The following is a 7,451-nucleotide window of genomic DNA, read 5'->3' as shown; positions in this document are numbered from 1 at the left end:
ATATGGAGCTGCTTTAAATTGTTTTAAGAAGCTGCACCTTTCTCCCTCTTGAGGTTTTTATGCATATTTTCCCCTCTGTTCAAAATCGTCTTTCTCTCTATCCTCAACTAGGGAATTCCTGTTCTTCATGCTGGATGCCTTTCTATAAAAACTCTCCCTGACCACCAGCCATAACCGCCATGGATATAAGGTTGGCTTTTCCTCCTTCATGTTCACTCTAAATACTTCATGTTTATCCCTACCAATTGTGCATCTGTTTAGACCTGAGCTGTGTAACATGGTGGCCACTAACCACTGTGGTGGCTACTGAGCAGTTGAAATGTGACTGAGATGAATTGAATGGTGCTGTACATGTAAAACAAACATCAGATTTCAAAAACCTAGTATGTTGCCTAGTAATTTTTAAGTACTTGTTTACATGTACTTGTTTACGTGTACTTGTTGTTTTTTTTTTGAGACGGAGTCTCGCTCTGTCGCCCAGGCTGGAGTGCAGTGGTGCGATCTCTGCTCACTGCAAGCTCCGCCTCCCAGGTTCACGCCATTCTCCTGCCTCAGCCTCTCCGAGTAGCTGGGACTACAGGCGCCCGCCACCACGCCCGGCTAATTTTTTTGTATTTTTAGTAGAGACGGGGTTTCACCGTGGTCTCGATCTCCTGACCTCGTGATCCGCCCACCTCGGCCTCCCAAAGTGCTGGGATTACAAGCGTGAGCCACCACGCCCGGCCTATGTGTACTTGTTTACGTGATAATATTTGGGATATACCCAGTCAAATAAAACATCTTATTAAAATTAACCCCACTCATTGCTTTTTACTTTTCAAAGTGTGTCTAACTGAAAGTTTAAAAGTATATCTATGGCTCACATTTATGCCTTGCATTGTGTTCTTATTAGATGGTACTGCTCTAGACTCTAGGCAATTACAGCAGGGGTTGGAAAACTATGATGGATGGGCCACATCTAGTCTTGCCACCTGCTTTTTGAAATAAAGTTTTATTGGGACATAACCAGGCACATTTGTTTATATTCCTATGGCTACTTTCCCGTTACAATGGCACAGTTGCATAGCTGTGATAGAAACAATATGGTCCACAAGCCTAAAAGATTTACTACTTGGCTCTTTGCAGAAAAGTTAGTTGACCTCTTTTCTAGAGGGTTGATGTTGTATTTTGTTTTTCATTGTGTCTCCAAATCATGGCACAGAACCTGACACCTAATAAGCACACAATAAATATTTACAATATTGGCTGACGGAATAAATTTCTAATTGATATATGTTATTGAGTAAATATAAACTGAGAAAGATATTGCCAGGACCATCACTAAAATCAGTTTATGACCCACAGCTATGGTGACCATGGGATCAAAATTAAAAATTGAAGTACAACCTGACAAGTAGGTATATACTTGGATAATCTTCCTACACAACATTTAAAATGGAGACCATCCAAGCCAGAATGGGTGGTTCTCATTCTCATCACCATGGAATATCTTGATTTTGGAATAAAGAAAGATATTTTAATTATGCTTGAAACAGGATAGAGTGTTGTATGAATTAGGAAACTTATCTCGTAGGTTGGATATTTGGAGTAAGGGTTTATGTCATAATAACCTCCACCATCTTTCATGGTAGTAAATCCCATGGAAGTCTGGATCTGGTTGGTGTACATGAGAATGAATTCTTATATGTTAAAAATGGGGCTGAGAATGAGTGTTGGAATGGAATTAAGCACATCTTCACACTCTGATCCAAATATACTCCTGTCATTTGCTCTCTGCTCACAAATCTGCAGCTGTTAGAAGACACGAAATAATTTTCTTTTGCTTTTCTCTGTCAAATTGTTGATGAACATGATTTCACATAATTGAAACAGCCAGAGTTACCATAGATGAGAATTGAATTTCAGGTCTTGGTTATGCAACATTATCTTCTCTCATAAGAAGCAGTCATTTAAAAAAATATATAACATATCTCAGTATTGCATGGGATCTTTTCTTTTTTTAGTAATTAAAGCTGTAGAAGCAGCTAGATGTCCTTATTTCAACAGGTAGATTCCACAGGGCTTTTCTGAAGAAACCATGTGAGGCAGAGCGTTTTCCTTTATTGAAGTCAATCTGGGAAGCAAACAAGAAAAGGAAAAAAGTAATATTCATATGTGATCAATATAGAAAGAGAACAATTAAGTATCTGGTGATTTTTGCTTTAGGCTGGTTCAAAGAAATGGAGGATTATAAAGTTGATAAGATCACAGAGTGAGTGATCACCCACCCATCCACTGTCTATCCATTTCCCAACGGTTACTTATTAAATTTGTTAAATTACATTTCTTAAATTACTATTTGTCCAGCTCTGTGGTAGATGTTGTGAAAGACACAAGGGAAACAAAAGATAATCTTTACTCTTGAAGATTCACATAACGTTAAAACTGAAGGTAGTTTAAAAAATGATATTATTGTAATTCTATGTTCTCTTTTCAAGACACAGTGTTAGGTACTTTACTTAAGGTAATATTTAAAAATTTATATGGTGGGCCACAGGGCTCTAATTCCTAGTCCAATAAGTTTTCTACTACATTTATTGGGTAAGTCAGATATATTTGTCTGCCTAAAAGTTTGGAAAATAATTAATCCCAAGGTATTATGTAAGCAAGTGTGGGATCATCCTGTATGCCTGATCTGTGGGACATCCAAGAATATTCACCATTGAGCAAGAGAATTCAAGGAAGGTTTAAGGGCAGAGGTGAGCCTGGAGCTGTACTTTAAGGAAATACGGAGCCTGAGGTCGTAAATGCTGGAAAGAAGACATTTTAGTTGTGGCAAACAAAATAAATAAATGCAGGGCAACAGAACTAAGCAGACATTAGAGATACAGAAAAAGAGATACAATCAGGCTAAAAAAAAATCAACAAAAGTAGTGAAGATGGCCCTGAGTTGCACAGAGAGCCTCTGTGGAAGAGGTGGAGGAACTAGGTTGGGTCAGTAAGGTGAGAGCAGTTGATGTAAGAAAGCTGAATGCCTGCTGGAAATTTTTTTCTATGAGTAAGAGACTAAGTGTAAGCCAAGCTTTTGGAAGATTTATACATTGCACTCCCACTCTAGAGAAAGACAAAACATTCCTCAAGGACCCAGAAAGAAACCCAAAAGGAAAGAAAATCATCCTGGCAAATTAAATAGGGCAGTAAGTCTATCAGATTTCCTTTTCCATCTCTATATTGCACACCACTTCACAGTGTTTGACCAAAATTTACAAGTTTGGTGGGAAAATCTAAGTGGGAATATTTGGAGAAAACCCACAGAGAACTGATAATATTAAGGATATACACACACTTACTTTCAGAGATAGTCAATTTCGATTCCACTGGGGTTTGGATTTTTTTAAGGTTTTGATATATAGCTTAAATTATTGCTTATATAGGATGAAGTACATGCTTAAATGCTATGTTGTCACTGTAATATCTACAAATCACTCAGCACACCATCACTGACAGTAAATATTTTATATCTTATTGAAAAATAATAATATCCTTATAAAATATCAAAATCATAATCCTTTTAGGCTCTTCCCCAAATCCTCCCTTGAGAGGCTTAAAAAGTAATCATCCTTAATGCTTCGTCATACAAACTTGCCAGTGAAATTTCAGTGAATAGTTGTTTTGAGTTTGAATTTTAAGTTCCTTGAATTTGGGGTATGAAATTCTGTTCTCCACATCACCATTGCTGTGCATGTGGAATTAGTGTGAAAAAAGAATCTATAGACATCTACTTTCATTTATTTTGGTTTTTCTTATAATGTAAGTAGGAAACTTATATCTACATAAACGGTGCCAAATTACAGCTGTTTCTCTAACTCCATTTTTCTGCAAAAGATTACTGGTTTCTGCGACCAGGCTCTTTCAACTGCACAACAGTTGCTGCCTTTATTTGCATAATTAACTTGCCTGGTGGTGGAGGGAGATGATGTGAGCAGAGGCGAGTACAGGCACTCACTGTTTGTTGCAACTGACACAGTGAAACTGCAAGGTGTAAGCAGGGTTGTGATTCATCCCCTATCTCCTGCAGCTTGGCTTGAGTAACTGACAGCCTTAACACCTCTTTAAGCATTCTTCCTTGTTCTTTTTCAAGGACCTGATAGTCTATTGAGAAAAAGAGATGCAAACAAAGGGTACAGTGGAAGAAATGCTACAAAGTAGACAAAGTCATGCAGGATTTGCCCCTTTTCCCAAGTTGATAGAGAAGGTTGACTGCTCATTGTGGTTTGTGTTGTGCACTCTTCTGAGAATAAACAAATATCTTTTGGTTGGCCTGTGGTTGTGGGGTTACTATCATTCTTGTCATCTTCAAATATAGGTAAGACATTCTGGACAGATGATGTTATGGCTAACAAGAGAGACAATTTTTACATGCTCATAAGTAACGTGGCCAACAGTGTGGGAACGTGGGCATTCGCTTTTTTGGTAGTAGGGTGTATTAGAGGACATCAGTAGACTCTGAAAACAACTTGGAAATATGCTCTGTGAAGGCTTTGTACATCTTATTCATTACTATCCCTAATGCCTAGAATGAAACCTGAATAAATGAATAAATGTCAAATCTTTAAAATTTTGCATATGCTTAGATGCACAAATCCTAAGTATTGGAAGTCATCATGAATCTACTATTAAAATTTAGCTGTGGGAATACACATTATATTATTATTTATAGTACAAAATGCTTGAAATGTCTCATTTAGTTTTATCAATGTGGGATTGAGTAAAAATTATATAACATCTCTACTGTGGATTATTAGGCAGCCATGAATGCTGATGTTGCATAAAAATATATAAAGAATACAGAAAGATGCACGCGACTATTTTTATGAGTAGGTTGTAAAACAGTGCACAGAGTATTAATCCATTGTTATAAAATGATAAAATAAAAAATTTTTCAAAGGTTGTCAAAGAAGGAACTTTACCAGAGACTCAGGCACAGTCTCAAAGAACAAAAACTCTGAAATTTTAGTGACTTAAAATAACAATACTTGTGCTATATGGCTATTGTGAATCAGCAGGGAATCTTTGCTCATCAGTCGCTCAGGATCCCAGGCCGAACATAGTGTTGAAACAAATGGTGTTCACAATGTCATATAGAAAGGAGCCCTGGAAGGTTTCACACTGGGAATTAATGGCTCTTACCTGGAAGTAAAACGTTGCTTCTGCTCAAACTCATTGGTCAGATCCAGTCACATGGCCCATCCATGCAAAAGAGACCAAGACATTATAATCCTCCATGTAAGTGAGTATGAGAGAATTAGAAATATTTTGTGAGCAGTACTAAGGATACCACTTACGGTCATTGGTATTTAGCTCTCTCAGTGTGCGTCCCTATGGAAACAACCGAAAGTCTTATCCAGTCTTACAGAATAAACTTATCCAGTTTTATGGCATAAAACTCTTATGTCTGTGGTTTCTGGGTGGTAACCAAATGATCTCTTTATCAGGTCTGGATGTGGCTCCTTTTGGTTATAGAATCAACTGAAAAAAAAAAAAAAAAAAAGATTATCTCTTTCCCCTGACACTACAAAATAGCAGAATGGGGAGAAGTGTCTATAATATTGCCAAGGCTGGTTCGTATAAATTCTGATATTTTACTGCCAATCCCCATTCCCTGGGATGAGGAAAGCTCTTAATTAGGTTCTGATTTGGCTCCTGGGGAGGGGTTCTCCAGTCCATGGCCCTTAATTTTGTTCTTTGGAGGTTCTTCCTTTTCTATTGTTGCCTTGGCTACATCTGCAGAGTGCGTTATAGAATGTACACTCCTTCAAGGATGAGAAGCTTTCTTAGTCTGATACTTGCTCATAGAAGTTCACATACTTAACCATGTTAATGTTTTTGTCTTTGCACAAAAGTTTTAGAAGGTTCATTATTTCTTTGCTGTACAAGTTTCTCAAAAAAGTAATCAGCTTCTTTTTATAGTTGATTATGGTCAACTTTTTGTGCCAATAGCCCCATACACAGCTTTTTTGATACATGCTTCTATGTGTTTTCTCTGAACTGTAGATATCTTAAGCCAACGAAGCTTCAGTAGAAGAGCCACAGCTTCAGTCTTTACAAAAAAATTGGGTCATTTTGTCCATATGAAAGACTAACTGGGTTGTTATGTTAACCCATTCAGAAGTTTAAAAACTTGTGTGGAAACCATACCCTTGATTTATTCCTTGATGCAAGACTGTGTTCTTATCAGTCTGTCTCTAATTAGTGATAAGAAACAATTGCCTTGTCCAATTCTCCAAGTCTTCAAATTTTCTTGACCATCTCTGTTATCTTTCATACTTACTTGCTTGTTAATTCTGTTTTTAGCTCATTGTTTTATTGTAGTATTTTGTCAAATGAAGCCAACAGTGATTGACACTTGCTAGAAGTTCTATTTTTCAATCATTTCGCCTATAGCTACAAGTTCACAAAGGACATTACCTTCCTTTTAAGTTTTCACAGGTGACAATTTTACAAAATAGCTCATTTGTGCATAACATAGATTGCCGTCATTCCAGCTGAAACCGAAGATTCGTTGCTGCCCGCCACCTGATCACTGAGCCAATGCCACAGACTTTATGTTTTTAATATTGATGTATTACTCCAATTCTTTTTTTAAAAAGATGCTTTAAAAAATTGACCAGAATAAGAGAAATCTAGTTTTCAGTTTTGTAGACCCCTGAAACTTGATTGTTATGAAGTGATTTTGTCCCAGGCAACTGGAATACACATTCAAACTTCTAAGAGATTACAGAAAAAAGTGCTGATTTGTTTATTTAAAATTGAAAGTCCACCTAAATGACTAGAATATCTGTATTTTCTAACTAGAACACATTTCGTGGGTCAATGGATTCCAGAAACCAGTGTTTTAATCTGAATGTTTCTTCTTTTTGTTTTCTTATTTTTTCTTTTTGGAGATACAGTCTTGCTCTGTAACCTAGGCTGGAGTGCAGTGGTACAATAATGGCTTACTGAGACTGGAACTCCTGGGTTAAAGCAAATCTTCAGACTCAGCCTCCCAAGTAGCTAGGACTACAGGCATGCACCACCATGCCTAGCTAATTTTCTAATTTTTGTAAAGATGGAGTCTGACCAAGTTGCCCAGGCTGGTCTTGAATTCCTGGCCTGAAGCAATCCTCTTACCTCGGCCTCCCAAAGTGCTGGGATTTCAGATGTGAGTCACTGAACCCAGCCTGACTCCTTCTTGATGACTTTTAATGAATTCCTTGATCATGAGTGGATACTATTGTGGGATAATTCACTTAATCTTTGTAGAATCTTGACCTCCCTTTCGGTACCATAGAGCTCAGCTTTCATTGACCAGGAGACTTTTTTTTTTTTTTTTTTTTTGAGATGGAGTTTTGCTCTGACTCCCAGGCTGGAGGGCAGTGGCAGGATCTCGGCTCACTGCAACCTCTGCCTCCCGGGTTTAAGTGATTCTGTTG

The 7,451-nt window shown here is 37.5% G+C and overlaps 1 long non-coding RNA gene across 1 annotated transcript in view; it reads right to left on the bottom strand.

Moving 5' to 3' along the window:
* Nucleotides 1–731: 731 nt before the first annotated feature.
* Nucleotides 732–7,451, bottom strand: part of LOC115830670 — a 72,005-nt gene continuing 65,285 nt past the window's right edge. Inside the window, exons 2-3 of the long non-coding RNA XR_004026225.1 lie at nt 5,170–5,508; nt 732–2,113 (exon numbers count right to left, since the gene is read on the bottom strand). This is a non-coding gene — a long non-coding RNA (uncharacterized LOC115830670). The remainder of the gene's footprint in view (nt 2,114–5,169; nt 5,509–7,451) is intronic.

The sequence above is a fragment of the Nomascus leucogenys genome, chromosome 16, assembly GCF_006542625.1.
Source record: "Nomascus leucogenys isolate Asia chromosome 16, Asia_NLE_v1, whole genome shotgun sequence".
Taxonomy (NCBI): Eukaryota; Metazoa; Chordata; class Mammalia; order Primates; family Hylobatidae; genus Nomascus; species Nomascus leucogenys.
This window is presented reverse-complemented; position numbering and strand designations above follow the sequence as displayed.